General features: G+C 32.8%; 1 protein-coding gene across 10 annotated transcripts in view; it reads right to left on the bottom strand.

Moving 5' to 3' along the window:
* Positions 1-14,417, bottom strand: part of LOC107443893 (uncharacterized) — a 273,621-nt gene that overhangs the window by 205,217 nt on the left and 53,987 nt on the right. The gene's annotated exons all lie outside the window — the stretch shown is intronic.

The raw sequence follows: 14,417 nt of genomic DNA, 5'->3' as shown, positions 1-14,417 counted from the left end.
CAACCTTCAAAAAACAAATTATTATTCAAAATAGCTAGAATAACCCATTTAAACAAAAAGTTGCTGCAAGTCTATCTTAACGAAACATATAAAACAAATATATTAACCATCGTAGAGGCATAGATTTTAACATCATCAACTCTATAGTAGGTTCTCGTTTTTTTTTCTCTTTTTAAATTTAGTAGAAGGGCAAATTACAATGCAGGTCTTATAAAGTTAGGGTTTAATAAAACATTTTAACCGCATTATTTTTAAAGTAATGAATACGGTTCATTTAAATTATTTTAAATCGTAAACAAGCAGAAAATTAAAAAGTTTTATAAACTCTTATTTCTTCTAATCTACGTTCCACTACTCATTGTTTATTGAACATTTAATAATTAGAACTTCTCAAATAAGAGACAGTAATGAATAACATGTTTTTCACAAGTTCCTTACATTATTAAAACGATATTAAATAAGTTTGGTAAAATACTGCCAACGAATGTATGCCAAGTTGGAAATAAAAAATACTGGCTAAGTGAAAGAACAAAGTTTCTTCTCCGGATTTAATTCCTTTTTATTCTCTTTTGCAAGTAAACCCCATTCATATCTATATCAGCTTGTCATCTCACCTATCAATTGTATTCCTTTAACCTAGGCAGTGCCATCTATTGGCGTGAGTGAAAACTAGGAAATTTTCTTTGAGCAAATAGCTCTACGAAGGAACTAAAAGCCCGTTACTCTTGATTGTTGCATGTTCTACATTTATTTTCCCAATTTCTGCACCTGCTTTTTATTTTTTAAATATTTGCGATCAATCTTCAGATTTATAGATTTAATTAAATCTATACTTCATTATTTATTTCATAAATTTTAAAGCTTTATAAATCTACTCGTTATAAATATAAGCGAGAGACAATAAAAATATACATATTTTTTATTTTTTGCAAAAAAAATGTACTATTAAACATTCATTATTTAAAAAATATACGCATTTATTAAAATGACTCATCATTGGTCAGACAGCACGGGGTGAGTCTTGGCCTTCTCGAAAACAGACTTTTAAGAATTTCGAATCGTCCAGCAGGGGACTAATCGGTTAAGACACGGTTTCCACAAGAACACAGAAGTCAAACATCACTGGCTGCAGTCAGTAGGCGGTGATGTGACCACTTCAATCAGCCTCCATAGGGACCAAGGGTGCGAGGTATCGGTCCTCATTAAACTGTTCTACCGTAAAGTGCCCGACTTCGCGCACAAGTCGTCTGACTACGAAAGCAAGGAACCCATCCCCTCTGCAGAGGATCGAAATTGCGATGGCATGGCTTTGGATCATCCTCAGGGATGTTTCCCAGAACATCGCCAATAGCTCATTGTGCAGCTCCAGTATGACGTAAACAAAGTGCCTATTTATTAACATTTTATGAAATCAAAAATATTCCTAAGGTTTTACAAAAATTTCTTGTGAACTTGAATTAAAAATTGTGAACTTGAACACCCCTCATGAAACCCTTTACTACAGCATGGGTATTTTTTATACTTCTCAGTACAAATATGTAACCACAATTTTTAACACTGATTAGAATAACATCTCCTTATTACTTTACTCAAGGAAATGAAATCAAATATGTCTCATTTTTCTATCAAATGATAGATTTGAGTGATAAGTTGCATCAGAATGGGTATTACATTCTGAAAATGTGTTATAAATTTTAGGCTTGGGACACCGTTCTTAAATTTTTAAATATTTTTTTTCGCCAAGCTGCACATTTTTATTTTGAATTAAAAGACACATTATGTACTAAATGTCCGTTTCTGAAGGAAACATTGAGAAATTTGATTTGAAAATTGAGAATGATGAAAGGCTCATTTTTAAATGAACCAACATAAAATATATATTCGATTAAATATATATATTTTTTTTTTAAGTTTATTTTTTCAACTTGATTTGCTAACGGCAACTTTTTGAGCTGGTTGATAATTTCGGTAATACTTTGAAATAAAATCGCATTTAATCCAAAAGATGTCTTATTTTGTTGAAATGTTTCACTTAAAATTATCCAGGATGCGTTGCCAAATCTTTCAACAAAAAATAAGCACCTTTTAAATACTTTTTAAGCACTATATACATTAACAAAATACAAAATTTTCAATGACTTTACGTGACCATGATAAAATAACCAAATTCTGACAAAGAACTCTTTTATTGATTATATTAGCCAATATAAAAAGATCGTTTTTCTGTTCGATATTAGACTGTAGAAAATAAAGCCTGAAATTAAGAATATCTTTCAAAATGTAGCAGAGTTGCACATGAGAGTACAAGAATCTCATAGAACTCAGGTCAGCAGACGCCTCTCAAGTATTTCATCAAACGTGTAAAATGATTGGCTACGCTATGAACCGACAGTAAACCGAAATGGATTGTGGTTGAATGAATTGGGAAAACGGAAAATAGCACTCTTTTGCATACTATCGACATAGTAAAGAAGAAAAAAATCTCATTTTCGAAAAGGGAAAATTTATTTTTAAAAGCACCTTTTAAGGGTTTTTAAAAAACACAAATCGAGAATAAGCACTTTTTAAAATGTTATTAAGTGTTACAAAGGTGTGTTCCACCCTGTTATTAAGGTATCCATACAACTATTGGTTACAAATTGTATTTTAAATGAATCAGTATTAAAATGACTGTTCTCGGTTGCAATAATCAGTATTTAAATATTGCATTTCAAATCATTATCAGTGTTTAATGGGTCTCTTATTTACTCCAAAATAAGAAGTTTTTTTTTCAAACAGATTCATTTTTTTTAAAAAAAAACAAGTACTTCTACTTCAAATGAGGTAAATGGAATGCCAAGGAGGAGATAAGAAGTATTTATTTAGTCGAAAATTGTTCAATAAATGATATATCATTTCGAAACTCAATTAAAGACGAAAGAATCCGCAAAGGTTAGTTCTTCAAGAGTTTTGTGTGTTATTGAACAAGGGGGAGGAAGTGACTTCTTTTCCTTTGAAGTCAGGAGAGAAGGTAAAGAGGCCGGTCTTTGCTCATTTCAAACCGCACACTTAAACTTAATCGGGGCCTAGGTGAGGGCCATCTTTTAAAATGTGACGGACTTAGCGGCAACTTCATGGAATGATGTTTGGTGGAGGACACAACATCAAAGAAGTATATTGACTCCGGCGGATTTAAGAACTCAAATCTTTGAGGCTGGTACACACAGATTTCGTTTAAGTGATTCTCTATGTCAAAGGTAATTCTCTCGGTGGAATCTCGAGGGGGATTTTCTGAAGGGGGGTTGTTTTGAAGAGTTCGATTATTATGACGTCTTCAAAGACCAAAAGACGTTCTTTAGAGGTCGGCACCGAAATTACCAATCATTTCACAAACTGCTGGATTTCTGTGTTACAAATTTTTAACGACTTATGAGATCTTCCCTTTGATGACTGTCAAGTAAATCAACCAACGTGCGTGAAATTTGCTCTAGAAATTTTTTAAATTTTTATTTTTATTTTTTATGTGAAACTCGATTGGTACTGAGTGGTTTTGTGATCATTCTTTACGTCTTGTGCAGCTATCGAGTATTGGGACGCTACAGATTTTTTAATGGAATGTAAAAAGAATATTTATCTTAAGTATTCTCCGAAAGAAAAATAAATTCGACAACTTCCAAGTCGTTCTTAAATATAAGTTTTTGCTGTACAACTATTAAAAAAAATATATTTGGAAGAAATGTAAGAACTCGTCTCAGTTACGCGACAAACTAAGGAAAAACCTGAATACTAAAGATTTTAACTTAAATCGTTGCTCTCAAGATGTTCAAGATGCTAATTGAAGAGGATTGTAAATAATACTCGACCTTTAAAATGAAAACTTTGACATTCGGAAATAAAGGTTTTACCTTCTAACCACGCTTGCCATGGATACACATAACTGACAATCATTCAAACTATTAGCGTCACAGCGCTCGTACTTTTAGTGTCATAAATTGCTGACAAAAAAATAGGTTTTCTAAAGTTGCTGGATAATTTTGAGTTCTAAAATATACTTGTACGTCGACAATAGGAAACAAAGATTTTACATTATCTCATACATTGACACAATCTACACAAGTACAGAAAATCATTCTAACTGTTAGCGTCACAACGTTCTCACTTATAGTGCTTTGATTTTCTGCAGGAAAATAAGTTTTCTAAATGAATCGTCAAACGTGTGTTACAAAATGCACTCGGAACTTCCTTTCACTCCGAAATCTCTTGAAGGTTTTCCATTTGCGCCTTCATCAAATGAGCTTAACAAAATTCAAAGACCAAGCAAAATAATTGGTGTGTAATTAAATGACTATATAGTCAAACCCCGCTATAGTGAACCTTCAAGGGACCGGTTCACTATAACCGGGAGTTCACTCTATCCGTACTGTAAACAATTTTAACTCATTATACCGAACTCCTCCCTTTTATGACACATTATTTAAATAAATGACCCAGAAAAATAAAATACAAAAATGATTAAACGATGTGTAGTAAGAAAAAATTTGAACTTTTATTTTTTTACCACTCTTAGTCTTGCTTACAAAAAATTGAAGGATGACCTTCATTGAGGAATGGGAAACTGAGATAGAAGAAGTAAACAAAAAAAAAAATTGCTTATGGCTACATTCCACTCAACAGATGGTATTAAAAATCGGTATATGTATTTTATGTAGAATTTCAAAATGACCAAAAAAATGAAGAAAACAAGTTAGTCGGAGGCAGAAAAAAGTTCCGATTTTTCTCATCTTTTTGTTCACTATATCCACAAAAAATATTATGCGTATAGTAAGGCACGGGAGAGTTAATTTCGTTCACTATATCCAGGAGTTCACTATATTCACTACAGCGGGGTTTGACTGTATTAAGATCCTGAGAAATGTCCAATTTATTTCTTAAAAGTATCACCACTAAACTCTGTCATTTGTGAAGCGACTCTTATTAACCCATTCGAAGTAATGATACTGCTGGTAAAATGTATTTTTAGGGGATAACTAAACATGTTTGACGCACGTGAACTGCAATTCTTGTTTACGATTTTACACTTATTCAAATAATTGATTCAATTGAGTAACGCTTAAGATTAACTCAATTTTAATTCATTAAGTGATGCAAATGTCGATTTCTTAATAATTACAAATCAGATGAATATTAATTTTTGACACATAAACCGTGAATATAGGGTCATTTTTCTATTTTAAATTAAGGAGATAATATTTTGCGTTTAGAATGGCGATATTGCCATTAAAACGTAAAGTTATTAAAAAAAAAAATAGGTAGCTTTAAATGAGACCAAAATTCTCTTTTAAATTGCTTTCAAAGAGAATATGTTTAAAATAAATTCCTTTTTTGCGGTTCGGATAATTCCTCACTGTTTTTGTTTTAAGTAAAATGTTTGGATTGGCGAGAATTAAAACAGCAACAAATCAAGCCGTATTTCTGGTAATTTTTTTTTTTTAAGCTACAAGAAACATTCTATAATCAATGAAGCCAAATCAAAAATTGCTTCTGCAGCCGGTATGTCGAGCGATTAATGACAATTAAGGGGGGCGATACGTGTCTCTAACGCCATTTATCATCGTTAAAAATCATCGGCAAAGCTTAGTCAAAGGTGTGAATTTTTAATCTTCTTTTAGATTCACAAGAGAGAGGTTTGAGTTTCTGTCTAGCGGAATTATTATTTATGAAATCCTGATGGATTTTGCCATGCCTGCATAAAGAGTAAATCGATCGAAGAACTTTACTTCAGCAAAGAGGCTATTTATGTTTTAGGTGCTGCTTTTCTTCCATCTCCCAATTTTCACGTTTGGCGCCATTATAAATTAATGACAGAAAGGGCCTTACTTTTTGTCTTCCCCCCCCCATTTCACTTCAGTTCTTCCCAGGCATTTATGATCAAGTATTCATGCTGGCGGAGTTTTTAATTAAGAAAATCTTAACGAAGCATCTCTTTTGCTCGAAGAGAATGTTAAGAAAAGAAAAAGGGTTGTCGTCACCCTTTCCAAAGACGAGACTGTGTCTGAGAGAGACCCACTGAGGATTATGTATTTGAGAAAAATATTTTGCTGAAGACGGCAGAGATAAATACCAAAAAGATATATATTTAAATAAAACATTCGATAAGAAGAACAAAACGAAAAACAAAATCAACAAGAAAGTTCTGATGGTCTTATTGCGATCACTGGTTACTGGTCAAATGCTTTTTCTTTCTGGATGGACTCCGTTAAACGCCACACCATTTCAAACCATGGGTGGCAAAAACTGTCTCCATGGATTCACAACTTCTTGTTTCACAAAATACTTTCCCTTCTTCAGCATTCATATTCATCTTAAAATCTACCGTCAAGCCAGTCATTATATTTTCATAATAAAAATAATATAAAAATACTTTAAATTATTATGATGTAAGTACATTAAAACTGCCTCCTAGTGAAAAGAAAAACAGCAGCGCATGCGCACTGTTTACTATGACTCTTGAACACAGTTGAAAAGTGCGTGGACGCCATCCAATCCAAAACAAGCACCCAATTTGCCAAGGGATAAAAAAATATTTTTATTGAGATATTTTTTCTGACATAAAAAGGGAAGCTCAATTTTGTGTTAGTCTGTTAAGAAGCAATGCATCGTATAAAAAATATTATTTGGGCAAAAACTATAATTAAACGTTTAATTCAATAAGAATTTCACGTACTCAATGTAAAATGGTCTTATCCTAAATATGTTAATTAATTGATGCGGAATATTAGACGCTCGCAATTAAACTGATCTCAGCGATAAGAATTCTGGTCCTCGCCTCGCACACACAATCATCTTAAACCTTCATTGTCACAGTGTAGATTTTCTTCTCACTTTAAAAAGTACACTTCCCTGATGGCCAAATTATTAGACACACCGTAAGATTCTATGGAAAATCTTAATTATCAGGTGGTGATACTCTATACAGCTTTATTGTTTTAACGCGGATGCATTTGTTTGCGATCCTGTATCAATAGGTTAACATTCTGATGCAATACTTTAAAAATAAATACAAATGTGAAGGATATAAAAAAATCTCTTCTATTAAAACTCGTTACATTTATGCTTAAATATAAGAGTATTGCCAATAAACTAGTGCAAAACATGTATTAAGACACTACGTTGCATCTTATAATTGGGTCTTATTATTATAACATACTAATATAATACCCGATATAATAAATATTCTATATTTATATAATATATCGTCTAATGTATCCAATCGTCGAATTTATGTTATATATCGTCGGATTTCTCCCACTGATACACGAACGTAAACAAGTGCAAACCGGTTTCAGTCCCGTAAAAACAATACAGCTGTATAGGGACTGTACGTTCCTTTAAAAAGTACGTCCACAAGACTTGATTGTTCTAATGCTCAATCTTAGGAGTTTTGTCGTCTGCCTCGGGTTCCAAATTAAATGGCCGACGGAGTTCATTATCATAAACCCGAAAATGGTGTGTTCTACTCGGGTTATAAAATAAGAGAAAACTAGTTCGTGCTTATGTTATGAAACCACATTCAAAAATGCTATGTATTTCTTCTGAAGAATTATAGAATTTTTTTTTTGACGAATTAGGATTATGAATGACGATTATTATGACAAATTAGGATTATGTTGGGAAGCTCACCCCTCTTACTTATCTTTGATTATAATTGCTCGAAACTTGTATTATTAGCATTTATCATATAAGTTATTATCTATATTTTCTTATCACTTGCAGTACAATGGTGGATTTTAAGTATGATTTGTTTTCTTACCACTCGTTTTACACATGTGAAACATTTTAAGCTACATAATCTCCATAAAACCGAAAATCTCTACATAGTCTAAAAACAAATACGGAGACCTCAAAATCTCGGGAACAGTAAAACCTAAGCATTAGAGAATGTTTTTTTTTTCTTTCATCCGTCGTTGAACAGCCGACCCATTTTTGGGTTTACGACTGCTATTGTTCAACTCCGTGGCCAGCCTTGTCATTCTGAATCAATCCAGAAGACAAGGAAACTTCTGAACCAGTACCGTCAGAGGTATGATTTGTTATGGGAACATGGAGGACTTTGAGACTTCCAGTCACCATTTGCTACACAGGGAGTCTTCGGCCAGCGAGGATCTAACCCACGACCTCTTGGACATGAACCCAGTGCCCTACTAATTAGGCTATCCCGGCCTTGAGAATATGGTTTAGGGAGAACTTGCACACTCCGAAAATCCAGACTTTTGTTGTCGGTGCGAGATTGCCTCTGTTGACATCCTACACAGAAATCTCCTCAATCAAGAGGACAGAAATAATTTGGACTTTGGAGAGTTCCATCATCCTTGGTAGTTTAGAAAAAGACCTCGATATTTTGGGGCACACTTTTTGATTGACCATTTCTAATCCCTTACATTTGAACGCTGCAATTATAGGATGTTGCGTGGCAACTCTAAAAGTAATGGAAAACTTTTGAGCACCTTTGCTTTAATTACAGTTTGCTAAATTCTGCCTCTCGGCTTAGGGGATAGTTTGCCTTCCATGGAGGTGAACTAGGTTCGAATCCCAGCGATGGCGGGTTCATAAACGAAATTCCGCATAAGGCTTGTTCCGACCCCAATGCTTACGTAAAATATCCTCAGTGGTAGACGAATCATGGGTTAGTCCCCTTGTCATCAGACTAACCATGGGACGTTTTCGTGGTTTTCCTCACCACGTAACGCTAATGCGGGTTAGTTCCTACAAAAAGTCCTCCACGAAGGCAAATTTCTACCCCTACTTAACCAGGAGTTCCCTTGTCTTCTGGATTGGTTCAAAATGACAAGGCTAAAGAGTTGAACATTAGTAGTCGTGAACCCAAAATTGGGTCGAAGGTTCGTCGGTCATAAAATAAAAAATTCTGCTCCCACAGCAATACAAACCCAATATTAAGAAATATCTTTAAGACACTGAAATAAAGTACACAAAAATATATTTTCACGTTTTCAAAGATGATTTTAAAAAAAAATATATATCAGTCTCCTATAAACCTCAGGTATACAAGATTTCCTGTATAAATCGTCATAGTATATATTTTTATTATCCTTTTATAAAGTTTAAAAAAAATATTCGCAGTAAGGATTACAAATTAATAATTATGTGAGGAAAAGAGGCTTTTAAACCTTCCAAATAATCCTCTGTTTCATTAAAGTCCGTGCTTGAAATCCATAGAAAATGCAGAAGCAATTCTTTACTTTTTGTTTCGGTAAAATTGTTAAAAATCTACTCATAGTTTTACGATTTTGTAAAAATTGGATCTTTGTTTTTTTTTTTTTTTTTAAATTTAACAAAAATTGTTTTCAAAATTTTCTGATTTTAAAATGACTGTAGAAATGTGTTCTTCCTCTTTCTGAAATTGAAGTCCTTAAAATGTGAAAAAAAATTCTTGCTTTCGTGAATAAAACGCATAAACCATGTTTTTCAGGGTATTCAAATGAAGTATTAAAAACATCATAAACTCCAATTTTCAAAAAAAAGTATAAAAATAATAAAAAAATAGGGGTTTTTTTTAAAGTATTGTAAATGCTCCGTTTGTAAGATTAAATTTAGAATAAAAGAAACGACACGATATTTTTTACTATAAAGAAATGTGAAAATCCTTTGCTTCATTATCTTTGAAACGTATCCCTCTATCCTCATAGTTGCTCTCTTATTTTAACACTAAACATACCATAACCGGTCAAATGACCGTTTGAGATCTTTTGCATCGAAAATGCGCTTATCATCTTATAGTTTTTGCACATTTGATTCATGACTTTTTCTAATAATTATATACACTTAATATTCTATTACTATTATTTTAAATATTTTGTTTGTTTCGAATAGTACGTGTCACATACCTATTTCTACCGCAAACGGTCATTTGACCGGGAGAACAATTTATAGCATTATAAGGTGATCGGATCAGAAATGACGATGTCATGCGCGTTCAACGTATTGCATTTGATGAGTTGCACATTTCTGCAAAAGGACTGTTGCGTAGTGAGTTTAATCAGAATAACTGTGAATTTAAATTTCAAGAAAGTACCTAAAATTTTAGATTGGCATTTTAGTGTAAGAAAAAGTGGCAATTATAATTCTTATATATTCCTATAATTATAAGAATAATTATAAGAATTATAGAAATAATAATAATAATTAGATCTATGCATTGCCCTTCCACTTGCGACGTTCTAAAATGTCAGGATGCGATACGTAAACTCCACCAATTTTATAAAAATGTAGCCCTACAATGGATTCCCGGGCACTGTGATATTGCAGGAAATGAGAGGGCTGATGTTTTGGCAAAGAGAGGCACAAGAATTCTCCAGGCTCTTAGTAGCCCAGTCCCCTTTTCAACTTTAAAAAGGATTGTTAAATCAAAAATCAATGGGGATTTCCATCACCAATTATGAGAAAGGGTAAAAACCAAAGTGTGGAGAGACCTTCGACAGACCACCATTCCAGACTGGCCGCGCCGCGATGCGGTGGCTCAGTTTCGACTATCTACCGGACATGACTGCCTAGCCATGTACCAGTTTCGTTTAGGGCTGGCACCCGATCCCTATTGTTCTCTGTGCATGAGCCATGCTGTTTTGGATGGCGGCCACATTCTGCGCTGCAGGGCCCTCCGCCGGACGCCGTCCACCGAGCGATATTGGGAAGCAAGAGCGCTCCTGAGGAAATGACTTTTTACTTTCCTGTTTTGTTCCTGTGTTTTTACCTCTTAACATGTCAATTCACCTCTGCCATTTGAAATAAATAATAATTAGAAGAAATATGTTTGCGGAAAATGTACAATGAAAGCACCCTGTATATGTCAAAAATGTGTTGAGCAATGAATTAAAACTTCTTATTCCTTGTGTTTGTGATGCACAAAAATTGGCACTATACAATTTTGTTTAATTACAATAAAGTGTTTTTTAGTTTATCTCCTTCCTGACCTCCACATTTCATACATTCAATGAAGAAACATGAAGTCCGGTCATCTGACCGGCTATGGTAGAAATAGGTAGTATATCAAGTGTTGGTATGTTTAGTTTTAATAATAATTTCACTTCATTAACCTATAAACATGTTTATTACGTTAATTGCGTTAAAACAATTGCTTTATAATGTCTCAGATTCGTTTCAACATCCAGTATGGGGTGCAACCATCCATTATTATACAGGAATGCCGTTATCATGCAGACATTACGGTGCAATCGGCGTATTCGTTACGTTAATTGTTTGAAAACATTCAGATCATAGTGGTTCAGACAGATTCATTCCGTCAATCCCCTATCGTTTAGAAGCGTTCATTACGTTCATTTTGAGAACCTGTTTTCTTTATTCTTGAAAAAGATTATTCGTTTTTCATTATTTCGTTAGAAACGTAATAACAAACTCGTACTTATTTATTTTTAAATTAATTTATTTTTAAATATATAATTTCAATGCAATATAATAAAATAATTTTAATAATAAAAAAATTTCAATACATCCGAAACGGCTCATTTAGATGCCAAATAATCCCCAAACAAACAGTTTGGCATCAACTCCATGTATCATCCATGATTAATTTGTTGATATAAGATAATTTTTTATTTGAAAAAAATCAGTGTCAAAGTTTATAGTTACGCACTGTAAAATTCGCAGCGATAAAACATCCCTATCTCTTACGAATAATATCATAAAACCTTAAAGTTCGTCATTAATTTTACAGAAAAAAACAAGCAATCCATTTTATTCTCTACATTCATTTTTAAAAAAATGAAATAAAATGACACAAAACATTCCGCTGAGATATATTTATTTTCAAAATTAATATTAAACTGAAACTAACTCTCATTAAACAAGTATAGAACTTTATCGAGAAGAAGAAAAAAAATGATGAAAGCTGATCTATCAGTCATGGATACTGATTTTTGATAATCATCGATAAGATCCCATTTTTTGTGACGTAGAAAATGTGACAAAATGTTAACAGTTGACAGCGAGAAAATTTTTGCAAAACTGAATAATAATTAAGGGACGCATAGTTTAAATAAAAGAAGAAATGCGGTGGGGAAAGAAAAAAAAAAAACTTTACCTTCTCCGAAATTTTTCCCCAAAGGTTAAGTCATCAGAAGTTATGTTTCTCTAGGGATTTTTAATTGTCTATTGTGTGTTTCACAAGAAGATAAGCAGGGAACTTAGTTGCCACTTTTTTTTCTTCCTTCTTTCCACCCCCCCTATTTTTTTTTTTTTAATAAAGAAGAGTGAAAAAAAAATATTTTTTTTCGCTTGTTAAGTTTTGACTTCACGTGTTGAGGTTAGAAATTACTCGCTTCATTACTCGACGTGGCGGTTTTGTAAAAGATCCGAAGCTAGGCGGGGGGAAAACTTTTTAAGAAAGGGAGAAAAAAATCCCTAAGAATAATGCAACTTCTTAAATGATGCCCGTGAAAAAAATATACGGTTAAATAGAAAGAGGCTGATGTTGCTAAACAAAGATCAGCTGATTGTTTTTCGAAGGACAAAATCGAGCGTTAATCGTGATTTTTTTTTTCTTTAATTATTCTTTAGAGATTGTAGTTATTGAGGTGTTCCCTCATTGAATGCAGATGTTGCTTTTTCTACTATTAAAAAATGTAATGAAGAGAGAAAAAACGTTTGTCTCGAAACACATTTATAAAACAATTTGGTGTTCATTGTTTCTGATGTGACGGAAAATCGGGGAAACTCAATTTATAAGAATAAGGCTTTAATATTTTTAGTTTTAATATATACATATATCGTCCGTTTGTAAAATGACTTGAAAGAATGGAATTCACCAAACCATTGGAACCTCATAGAAATTATTGATTTAAAGTCTTATTATAAGGTGATTTATTTTGTACGACGAAGTTTTCAGTGTTTGACCGCTTCCTTGATTGTCCCGAGTTAACTCGGGTATGTATAGATTGCAAATATTTGGGCTCCCGAGTAAACTCGGGCAAAGCAGAATTCGTCCATACGCTTTGTTTTATCACGTATTTATTCGGCAGGTAGAAAAACTAAAAATAATCTACTGTGATTGCCCATTTCAGTTTGGGAGTTTTGCTATGTGTGAGACTGCAGATGTGTTTTGTATGGTGGATGAATTGACATAGAAAAGGAGAGTCAAAAAATGGCGAGCGAAAGTATCGCAGATGAAATTTCATATTATGAAGATGTGAGCAAAGACTAATATTTAACTGTTTTTCATTTGTCCGAGATGATTTGGGATTGTAAATATGTAAAATATGTTGATTTTTTGCATTTTTGCTCAAAAAAATTGATAAGGGAAGCGGTTAAGAAAAGTCTTTTCATTGTTCAACACAAGTACAACAACGCAGAACTTCGTATTTACTTTTTTTTAAGGAAACACAAATCATAATAAAGGAAAGCAAAGCTCCGGACATAGGGATATAGACCTATAATATAGATAGACCGCTCACGATGGCATTACATACGGAAGCCAGTAACCCATCACGTGACTCCGGTTCGCGTTTATCCAATCAAAGCGTTTCAAGACCCGACTTCCTGTTTGGCGATTTTTTTTTTCTTCATAGAGCGGGTGTGATTCTTGGCTTTGCTACAGCGTGAAAGGTTCTTTCTTCTTCGTAGAGAAATATTCTGTTTTGTCTTTTTCTTACATAAAAAAAAATCAAGTCTTTTTGCTTTTTTATCGTGCGTTATGCTGTAAGATGATGTTTTTCCCCCTCCAATAATCATTTCTTTATTTTTCGAATTCGATGGCGCAGTAACAATATCAAGGTTTTATAAATGAACTCTATAGAACTTTGCATTTTTTGGTTCCCAACAATAAAGTTTATTCAAGAATTTGAAAGATATGTAACGTAACTGATTCATAAATTAAGCACTGAAAAGAAGTTCTTTAACAATAGCTTACTAATTAATGAAGCATAATCGATACATTCTATTTCAATTAAGAAGCTAAGATCGATTTACATAAATATGCTAAGTTAACACAATATTTTTCTTAATTATAAAAATAACGGAAATGGACAATTTGTTACATTAATATCTTCAAAATAAATTATGGTCTTTAATTTTTTTTTATACTCTCCCTTTTTATGACCTTCAATATTTAGTCTTTAAATTTTTTCAATGAATTGAATTTTGCATTTGCTTCTAATAAAACACTGCATAATTAATTACATATTTTTAATCTTCTTAGTTGAAACTATTTTAGTTGGAGGATTCCATGAGAGAGTTGATTCCTTGATTGCAGACATAAATTAATTTTATTTATTAAAAATGGTAAATTTGGGTGATGGTTAATTACAGCATTAATTTTCCATGTGATTTAATGATGTGAAAAATATCGTAAACTATTTTAAGATAGATAAAGTAGCTAGCTAATGAGATATCAGTTCTAGAAATTATCACTT

The sequence above is a fragment of the Parasteatoda tepidariorum genome, chromosome 2 (assembly GCF_982258835.1).
Source record: "Parasteatoda tepidariorum strain Cologne lab strain chromosome 2, Ptep-v5.0, whole genome shotgun sequence".
Classification (NCBI taxonomy): Eukaryota; Metazoa; Arthropoda; class Arachnida; order Araneae; family Theridiidae; genus Parasteatoda; species Parasteatoda tepidariorum.
Note: the sequence above shows the minus strand (reverse complement) of the source record. Positions and strands in the feature narration are given on the sequence as shown.